Source organism: Hermetia illucens, chromosome 4 (genome assembly GCF_905115235.1).
Source record: "Hermetia illucens chromosome 4, iHerIll2.2.curated.20191125, whole genome shotgun sequence".
Lineage (NCBI taxonomy): Eukaryota > Metazoa > Arthropoda > Insecta > Diptera > Stratiomyidae > Hermetia > Hermetia illucens.
The window spans coordinates 37,161,311-37,172,493 of record NC_051852.1 but is presented as its reverse complement, the minus strand read 5'-3'; positions in this window follow the sequence as shown (position 1 = coordinate 37,172,493).

Below are 11,183 nucleotides of genomic sequence, written 5' to 3'. Positions count from 1 at the left end.
CGTGGGGGAGCTGAAGAGCATTTCAGGTAATCGCGAGCGATGGCGCTTAGGTGTGTTTGGCGCGCTATACCCCACCAAGGGGTGAATGGTGAATATATATATATAATTCAGAAATTCAGACTGATATTTCGACGGCCTTACAGAGGAAGTGTTGGCACTTTATTTCTAGCTTGCTTAGCAGCAAACATATGCTTTTTGTTTCAGCTTCATTTGCAATTGTTTGTCACATCAATAATTTATTCAGGCTTCTTTATTTCAAAGATCTTGTCATACTTTGTAGAAGGCTTGTGTTTTTAACCTAGAGTGCACTGTGAGTTGGGCCTCAAAAATACAGTCAAAATCTGCCCTGCTTGTCATCAAAGGCGACTACAAGAATTGACCCTGCGAATTTTGCAACTACAATGCTACTGAAGCACTAACAACACTTCGGGGATATGGACTGACTGAATGATTGGTTTCTGGAATATGCGGACGCTTTGCGATATCGGCATCGAGGGTCCCGAACACGAGCGAAAATTATCACGATGTGACCTGAACATTTTGGGTCTAAGCAAACTAAGTAAGTCCCTCGACGATTACCTACTTTGTTGAGATGTGGTCGGGAACGTTGAGTTCTGGATACGAGGCGGCCCGCAGTTTGCACTAACTTCCTCTCGGTAAAAAGTGGTTCTGCCGAGATCAGCTTACTTTCCCCGATAAAATTAAGATTACGGCGGTCAATTATAAAAGAACTAAGAAACAAAAAATGTTGAAAAATGGAATTAATTAATTAATTCGGACTCAGATTCTCCACTTTCTTAAGTGTTGATCAATGTGGTTGGGAACCAGTCCTTAACGAACGAGCCGAAACAGTGCTGCTGAGGTCTGATTTAGCCGCTGGCTGGAAACGGTATAAAGAGACACAGAAAACTCTAAAGGAGAGCATAAGGTCTACTAAACGATCATCGTGGAAACGCTTTTGCAGAAAAGACTAACTTTCCTGAGATAACCTGAAAGCTTACGCGAATCCTTGTCAAAGAACTTAGCGAGAAGATAAGTTTACAGAGTATAAGTACACCGACAGGTGCGTGTGGCCCTCAACCAAGGATCAGGAATCTCGCAGGCAAAGTAGTATGGCATTAATCCTGCGCTAATAATACAGAAAATGGGTGCCCTGGGTCTAAGTATTCGGAATATATATGACGCATGCCCAGCACATACTTATATTGCAATTAACTGGCGTAATATTAAGGTGATATTTGATCTCAAAGCAAGGAAACCCACTTACGCAAGAAGTTTCAGACCCGTCTAACATTCTTTCTACTAAAAGGACTGGAAAGACTAGCAGATCGGGTTTATATGGGATACACATATTCCTAAATGGATACTTCACTGCCCCAGGAGGGATAGAAGTACTCTTCAGAGTCCCACTATTTTACTTCGCTTAGGTCCAGGTTATATCGTTGAAATTCCCGTTCTAATTGGACAAAGTTACCGTTATCGAGGACCGTGCGCAAGTTTCGTTAATTTAGATGTGAAATGGAAAGTACTCAATGACGCATATAGATTCGATACCATTTGAGCGTGGAAAGACAGCCATTCATACGATCATGCGTCCATCTCGAAATTCCTTAATAAACGTTCGGTAGTTCTGATGACGGCCGACCATATGGTTTCCAGATTCGTTTTTGATAAGACAAACTCTGTCGCAATCACCAAAAGAGAAGAATATTCGATAAATGGCTGCCAGTGTTTTGGAATTACAGACCTGATAATCTACACCCACGGGGCAGTCGTGGAAGACCGTTCGGGCGGAGGGGTATTGTCGGATAATCTGTTTATGGAACTGGCTCTAACTCTCGCAAAAATGACAACCATATTCCAGGCGGAGACATATGCGATTTTATTGGCAGCAGAAGAATACTTGCGACAAAAATGGAGGGGTCGTAATTAGCGTTAACAGCACCGAACTGAAACAGCATGTCAAGCCAGTTGGTATGGGGTTGTCTTCAGTTGCTCAAACATGGCGTAATAAGGAAGGTGACAGACTGGTTCGCCAATGGTCTGCACAATGATGGGGTAATGGGGCCAGAACCAGCTTTTGGCATCCAGCCATCCACTGTCAAATCTATTTTGAAAGGTGAAATTTTAAGGATTCACGTTTTCGAGAGGAAATATTTTAATTCTTGCCGGTAGGCGAAAATCTTTGTGAAAATATCTGGGGCCGCTAGAGTGGTATTTTTTTGTCCCTTAAAATTTGGATTTGAATACCCTTGTGAGCTTTTAATGGAGAACGTTATAGTAGATAGATAGTGCAATGAGCCTAACAAGGGTCTGAGGGCTTGGAGATACGGCTCCTCCTCGGAGAGTACTAAGGCTAAGAGAATTTTGTCGGGCTTTTGACCATTTCCCGACAACTTATTCTAAAATTAGGTTTTTATTTCTTACTGTTTCTCTTCTCTGTCTGTAGACCCTTATCAAAAAAATTGGAGAGCCCACACTGGCCACTAGATTTAAGCTATTTTTATTAGTTTAAAGGATTGTTTTTTTTGTAATTTTTGCAATCTGTATATTACTGTTACCTATTTCTTGAAAATAAAAAGATTTTAAAAGCTAAGAAAAACTAAAACCCTCCCTTTGCAGCAATGTGCGTTTGTCCTCTGAAGCCAACATACGCGAATCCGGTGTTGGATTATTACTGATGGTTACCGCAATGCGTGTTCTCTTGTCCTGGGAACTGGTTTCTAACAGGATTCTGACTGCAAGATTCCGGTCGAAGTTAAGGAATATCACAATTATACAACTCTATGCACCAACGAGAATTTCCGACATAGTGGAGAAGGATGTTTTCTGCAAGGAATTGTATGCGGTTCAGGGAAGGGTTCCTAAAAGGGATCTTATGATCATGATGGGTGATGATCAGTGTGTAGTTCTGCTGTTTCAACTGCCTTTTTATTGATGGTACATTGTTCGAGCATACAGGTGGCCACAGTCAGTTAATACAACCGATACCCTATAAGCAACCAGATTGAGTACTTTGAGATCAGCAGTATATTGAAGAGTTGTGTTTTGGATGTATTTAACAAGAAAGACGTTAACGATAGGGATCGTTCGCTTGCGTACTGCGTCCGGTAATTTTCGCAGGGTTGGAGAGCTACGACTCCCAAACATTCACTGCTTCTATGATCCAGCTGTCGTTCGATAATGGGGTATGCTGCTGCTGCTGAGACGGTAGATACGCTGAGTAAACCTCCTGAGATTACCGATGCTATGCAGGTCGTCGGTCACGTCCCGAGATGACGTCACAAGACGGCTGGCTGCGGAAGCAGATCAGTGAACAGGGAGATTGAAGGCTTTGTTAACTGCTACGGGCGATAGCGGTTGTGAGGCGCTGGAGCTTTGATACCGTGCGAAATCCGGGGGTTCAAACAAAGCCATAAAGTCAGCTAGCTGTTAGGGTATTTCGATATACATTTGGAATTTTTCGTCGAAATATTACATATAAATCAGAACAGGCTGGATCATGTTGTCTGAAAGATGGATTTACGAAATACGTTAATATTAAATTTAATTTAAATATTAAAAATCAATGTCCCAAAACGAATTATTAAATTCAATATCATATTGAAGGTAGAGAAAAATTCACAAAGCTTCTCGCTGGGTACTTTTTTGAAACCCTGTAACTAAAGTTTTATCGAGGATGGAGCGCATGCAAGAAAGCTCGAAATCCTGACTCGAAAAGAGCGGGTTGTTGGAATTATCCCCACTAACTTCAGAAATTTAGACTCGCGTTCTAGTTGCTTTCATTTGGTTTCGGTAGAAAGTAAAGGCTTGTTAGGAAATAATAGAAAAAATTTGTAAAGTTTCGTCAAGAACAGGGATATCCTCAATTTTACTTCTTGACACTAACTCTAAGCACGTTCTCAATTAGTCTTAGCATAATAGGATTCTGCTGGGGGAAGGCTCCCTGACAACTTTTAGGCAGACATTTTATGGAAATGAAATTTCAAAACGGATTACAATAGAAGGCTTAATATATTTGATACGCAAAGATTTGTTGTTATCAAGGTAATGCTGATTAAGGATTTATGGAATTTCACATGCATTATATGTAAATATGATCCTCCGCAAAAAGCGAACAGAATTCATCAAAATTTTGAGGAGCTTCTTCAAATCGAAAGCTTCTATGTATTTGTAAGTAGTGTTGTTGCAAAATGATTATAAGGTTACAATTAAAATCAAGAGTAGAAATTATAAAATCCTGAAAAAGATATTTCAAGATCTTTTCCTCCGGTTTTTTAAACTGTCCATTTGAGAAAAGGTAATTTAGAGAGAATAAACTTAAAATCTACTCTTAAAAGATGGCTTGCCTAATTATATAGGAAAGGAAACCTTTCATTTACTGATTCCCTTTTAAAATATCTGGCATGACCTAAAAGATTTTTGAATGATTGATTGGAGTGTGAACTATTAAATGACACCTCGCACCTCACCTTAATTACGTTGTTTATGTGATAGAGGTAGGCAAAACATCTTAATTAATCTCTTGTCTTATCCTGTTTTATTTTCTACCTAATAACATTTTTCCTATAAAAATGAGAATTTGTTGACAAGCTTTCCATTTGATGTTTTGTTTTGCTTTTATAGGTAAAGAGCTTCCCCGTTTTTGTTATTATTCTACAATGGACGAATTATTCGCACAGTATTTGTTCTTCGCGATGGTTTTCGTGTGGAGTCTTACAATCTATTTCTTGACATACGAATATATTTCAGAAATGTTCACATTGAAATCTCTTAAAAGTAAGATGTGTAAAAGTGGAGCTGATGCTAATGGCTATAGAACGAAAAAAATAGATAATACTTCCTGGGACAATTACGAAGGCGAGGAAATCCGAATTAAAGCCCTCACTTTCGGGATGATTCAACCCCTACTGCAGCCGAGCTATGGTAGAATGTGTCCTGCGGCTCCACGATTCAAGCAACCAACATCTCCTGGAAGGTTTGTCAACTATATGCCAGTGATGAATCAGAACTTTGATCTAAGCGTACTTTATACGGATCCTGTGAAGGAATTATCGAAACCAACTGAAGAGAGACGGTGGCGAAGGAAAGATCGAACAGGAGCCAGGCGTTGTTTAATTTTCTAAATTTTTTATTTTTGTATGTTGTTATAGTAGTGACGAAATACATTTTCAAGAAAAAGATTAAATTCTTTGTTTGTATTCTAGCTTCGCACGATTTCCACTTTTCACAATTTTCGTTTGGACTACCCTGCATGTCTCATGAAAATATCTACCACTTCCTTTGCAGATCGAGTCCAATTCTCGGTTTTTTCTTTAATAGGTAGGAATTGTTTTGGTCTTTTCTCTCTTAAGTAAGATCAATTTGATTTTTTTGTGCTGTAAAGTTCCCTACATACATATCTGTGGAAATAATCACTTTCTTGAGCAGAAAATGAATTTTTCTATCCTTCTCGGCGTTTGATTACGTCGCCAAGATTTGTGTGCTTGACGTATCTCTATAGTTCGTTCTTTGGCATCTGTATGGCAAGCAAGATGAACAGGGGTGCTCTTATATTGTGCTTTCCATTGTAAGGTTTTGTTTGAAACAAAACCTTATTGTGTGTTACCAAATTGTTTTTTCTTTCCAGCTGAAACGGGTTTGATCATGTTAAAATGGGGCTACTTCAACATCTGGTAGCTAAAATTGCCTTAGTAATTACCAACATAATAAAAAAAATCACGTTGAATTTTCACTGCCTTGAAGGTTTGCTTGTCAAGAAAGAATTCCAGCACCATGATAGAGTAAAATGACGTAACCGATCAAGATGAGCCAACCTCGTTTTTAAACGGGACAAAGGCTAAAGAAAATAAGGCCCTTTTCTTTATTGAGGATGCTGGGAGTCCTGAATCCGCACCCACTCGATGACAGACCGTACACTGCTCCCAGGGCAGAGGTGAGGCAGCGTCTGATGAGTTATCTTTGTCCTGGACGAAACCGTCAGCCAGATTTTTTTAGAATAAGGCCCGTAAAGTGCAACATAGACGTGCAGTATAAATAACCTTGCTCGAAAACCGAATAAGAAATTGGGTTTTACCGAAATAAATGCTTATATTTACTATAGTAGATCAAGTGAAGATAGACTGGATACTTTAGATACATCGAGTTCAGTAACTTTGTAATGGTATGTACAAATGATTAAGACCGTTTAAAAAGGTTCAGGAAGTGTGTAGAAAAACAAAACCATCTCAAAAACTGCATTGGAGAACCACGGTCTATTTTATTTAGGTGTAAGAATGTGGATATGATCGTCATATTGCAGATATCTTCTATATAGAATGGAGCGGAAATTATCCAGGCAAATTAAATTGGTGCAAATTAATCTCAATCATCACTAGGTGGCTTAGGAATTACTTTCGGAGACCGCTAGAGAGCAAAATAATGAATGGTAATTTCCGAATTGTATTGCAACAATTTCTTATGGCTTAAGTGGTTAGAACACTGGGCTGTCGTCTCACTGGTGGCGGAGGATTTTTATTGTGACTAATGTCGGATAGTAGCCGACTCAGCTGTGAATGAGTACCTGAGCGCAATGCTGGCCACATTGCCTCTAATAGTGTAAGATAGTGTATCGTCACGATCTTGAATGAAGTGTTCTAATACACTTGAAGGTCCTGTTGCTGCGCTAACGATTATTATTGCAATTATGTCAGTAATATACTGTAATTATGTGGGGAACAAGTCTTTCAGAAAATTATAATCCTCCAAATTAAAAATCGGCTGCATCTACGTCTATTGATGTCGTTATTTTCCTAGTACAAGCCTAACGCAATATGAGGAGTTTTTGGTCAGCAAAGGGAGTTAGAAAACTCCGTATGGTTGCCATTTACTCATTGGCGGGCGTAATGAGTCAACCACACCTACGCGCCATTGTTCACAGTTCCCTGAAATAGGCTTTAGACTCCTCCACGACTTCCCGAGACGACCGCATTCCTGCTTTACTGTTCTGCGCCAAGTTCCCTTGGGGCCACCCACCCGTCGGTCATCGTGGGAGAGTGGAATCCACTGCATGACTTAGCCAGTAATGCAGTTGTCGCCCCTCCTTAATGTGTGACCTATCCATTCCCAATTCCCTACCCCCCGGACAGTAAAGCGTACGAGTCGCAGACCTGTGTGCTGATCATATTTTTTTTTGTTTGAGATAGCGTCAGGCCAGCACTCTCTGATGTAATATTTTCAGATTTTAGATAAGCCAAGAAAACGGATCTAGTGCTCTTCATTCGTTTGCAACATCCAATTTCACTTTTGCCAGAAACCACGCTTCCTAGATACACAAATTGTCAACGCTTTTGATGCTCTGCCCATTAATGCAGATAGGAAGAGTGATACGTTCCGCCGTCCTGAGAATCTTGGTTTTGTTGGTTTTTATCTTCAGTCCAACTCCGCTTGCTCCTCTTTTCAACCCTAGGGCCATTTGCCCAAGATCCATGACTTGGTCATAGAGTAAACAGATGTCATCAGCATAGTCGATGCTTTTGAGGCAGTGTGAAGGGTATCACCGGTAACAAAAAGAAGTAATATCGGTGACAGGATGCAACCTTGGGGGCTTCCGCTTTGGACCTAAAATCCTCCAGGATTTTACCTCGCTGTGGCACGTGACATATTGCACCATCATATGTCGTCCTGATAATAGGTATTGCTATCTCCGGAATGTCTCCTTTGTGTACTCCAGATACACTCGAAAGCTTTCTCGAAATGGTTGAGGGGCAGTTGCAGCGAAGATCAAAACTCCGCGTATTGTTTCAAAATGTTCTATGGAGTGTTGAATTGGTCAATGCATGAGGATCCGAAGTGGAAACCAGCATGTTCTCTGTCGATCAAACCGTTGAGATGTTCTTTGATGCTTGTGAGGACTATTTTAGCTATTATCTTTGCGACGACAGTGAGCACGTAGGTACCTTTCCAATTGCTATACACAAAGCGGTTCCCTTTCTTTGAAATCTTAACGATCGACTTCTTTTTCCACTCCGTACGAGAACAGCTCGTATCCACATGTTACGATGACTGCCAATTTCATCCAGAGGAGGAACCTCATCGAATATGATACGATTAAGAACCATGGTGAGGTGTTCTTTCTATCTCTTCAGTTGCTCATTATCTTGGATGGGACGTTGACATTCTTCACAGGGCCATCGAAAGATTTGCCATCACATGGAAGCTCCTTCGTGATTCGGTATACAGTTTTGAAATCATTGCCATCTGTGGCATCTTCCGCTTCCATGACCAGCGCACTAGCAAATTCTCTTTTGTTACGGCGTACACTAGGCTGAATTTCTCAGGATTTCGATCGAAATCGGAGTTCGAGCGAGTCATCACTTGCATCGATCGGTAGAACCTTGAACTCTTTCCGTACGTACTCGTTCCGTACGATTCCCCAGTCAGCCAGATCTTATGACGACCCTTCGGGATGTGCCGGACGACCTGTGCAGCACCTAAGAAAAGAACATGTTTGTTGGCAGCGCAATGTTCACCGATATTATCAGGCGCATGACTCAATAGATCTGCCGTTCGATCAGCAAAATAGTCGAGTGACATCTAGTTCGTGGTCGATGTTGAATTAAGGGGTCTAATCTCCCCAACCCTGCGAGAAGGTGGACGCAACACGCAAGCGAACGTAAGCGACCATCAAATGGTGATCTCTTTTGAGGCCGATGTCAGCACCTTTCTTGCTAATCACATCCAGGAAGGAACTCCGAAATCTATTGCTGATTGCGAAGTGGTCGATCTGATTGCTCGTACAGTGTCAGTCAGTTGAAACCCCACTGACATTATGTCAGGCTCTGTACTCGAACAATGTGCCACCAATGACGAGGCGGTGGAAGTTGCAGAAATCAACGAACCTCCCGCCATTACCGTTACGGTCGCCAAAAGGTGTTGTCAGATCCCACCTCGGCATTCGGATCACCAATCACGATTACAATATCACCTTTAGGAAGCTTCCCCTGAACCACGTTTAATTGCCCATGGAAAGCATCCTTCTTCATTACATCGGAAGTCTCCGTTGGTACATAGCATTGTGCGATTGTGATGCTCCTTAATTTGGACAAAAATCTTACAGTGACAAGTTTGTCAGAAACCGGCTTCCAGGTCAAGAGGTACCGGTACATTCTTTACACGTCACCATTAGTTTGGTCGTTCAAGATTCGTGTGGATTAATTTCGTCTGATTGGTTCGGTACCTCAAGTCAACTCTCGCTTGAAATTCAATACTTATGGTACATAAAAATGAATGTGACGTTAAAAGTAACTGAACATTCGCGTAAAGGCCGCCATCCAAGATCAGTTCGGCTGGTCAGTTCCGCCTTAATATTAGCTAAAATTATTACGGCGATAAACTCCAAAAATTGCACGCAGATGAGAAGGTTAAATTGGCTATATTCAAAAGTAGAAAGGCGGAATTCGAATAATGTGGCCCCGATCTAAACAAGATTGTAATTCAGAAGTTTCAAAATAAATCTGCGGACGTGGTAATAAACACTGACTTATCTAGTGGTATAACCGATGACATTGCAGTCGTCATATTTCTGCGCAATACGCTAAGGACTGCGTCACTAGGTTCACGGTTTGAACCCCGCCAAAAAAGAAATGAACTTAAATTGCTAATGAAACGATACATACCATTAGAGATTGAGATGCAAGTATTGGGTAATAAAGAAGTACCTAAAATAATGCCTGACCCCGGACGTAAACTGAATATTTGGTAACTAAAACAAGATAAGCTCTTCTCCAGGTCAGTCGTGAACTCCTAATAGCAAATTCAGTACTGCTCTTTAGCAATATAACATGGAGTGATTGACTTCAGGCACAAATTCGACGGAGAGTTCTACCGTCAGTGGACCGTACATCCGAACTTAGAATAGTTTCAGCATATCACATAGTATCTGAAGTGGCAAGTCTGTGTGTGTGCGTGTATGGTGGGGGAGAAGCTACAGCTTCTGAGCACTCAGGCCGTGTTGGCCCATTGTACTCGCCACCCCCGTCTAACGGAATATTCCGGATTCGTTAACGTATCGCAGGATTTCCGTTAGTGGATGTGATGCTACCCAACGCAACTGGAGAACATCGGCACCAAAGATCTGATGCCTGATGCGTCCATAGGCGGGGTATTCACATAGGAAATGCTCCGTGGATTCCGCTTCCTCATTACAGGAGGGTCACGTATCATCTTGAGTAATTCCCATTCTGAACATATGTCCAATTAGTGAATTATGACCTGTCAGAATGCCCACAATACACCTGCAAGTCTTCCTGCTTTTCGACAGGATAAATTTTGCGGTACGCGGTTCTGGCAGGAAAAGTTTGGTGTGTCGAGCAGCATTTAGGCTGTGCCACTTGTAATTGTGGGAAGCTTGTTTCCAGTTTTTGAAAACAGACTTAGCCAATGCTACTGATACTCCAATTGTTGGCTCTGGTCCTGGCATAGGGGAGATACGGATAGCATAAACTTCGGCTTGAAAAACCGTTGCATATTGTCCCAAAGGAAAAGCCCACTTCTTGTTTTTATTCGAGAGGTAGACTCCGGCTCCAGAATCCTCTTCTGTTTTTAAGCGATCGGAGTAGAAGACTTCCGTATATCCCGCCACGCATTCCTCTGGGTCTTCCCAGTCCTCTCTATGCTTCAGGGTAACTTCATATCTTCTATCAAACAGATGTATGGGAACACGAGAATCGGAAGGCATTGTAAGAACTGGATACAGTCCTCCCAGTAACTCCTCCAATGCTCTGGTCCCCCCACATCCGTTGTTTCCCCATAGATCTAATCGAATTAGTATATAAGCTGCTCTCTTTGCAGTGCTTTGAATATATATATCCAGGGTTTTGAGTAGTGCATTCAGAGCTACGTCGGATGTCGTGCTCATGGCACCAGTGATATCCAGCCACACAGTTCTTTGCAGTGCGTCTAGTTTACGGTGAAAACCTTTTTGTCTCACCTTAACCCACCACACTACGGATAAATATACGAACATTGGCCGAATGATGGCAACGTATATCGACATTACCACATGAGGCCCGAGTCCCCATGTCGAGGCAAAGGTTCGTCTGTATAGCCCAGCTGTGAGAGTTCGTTTCATCTTTACCTCCCCATGTTGTTCCAAAGAAGTTTTTTATCTAGAGTCACTCCCAGATATTTCACTTCTTCGGAGA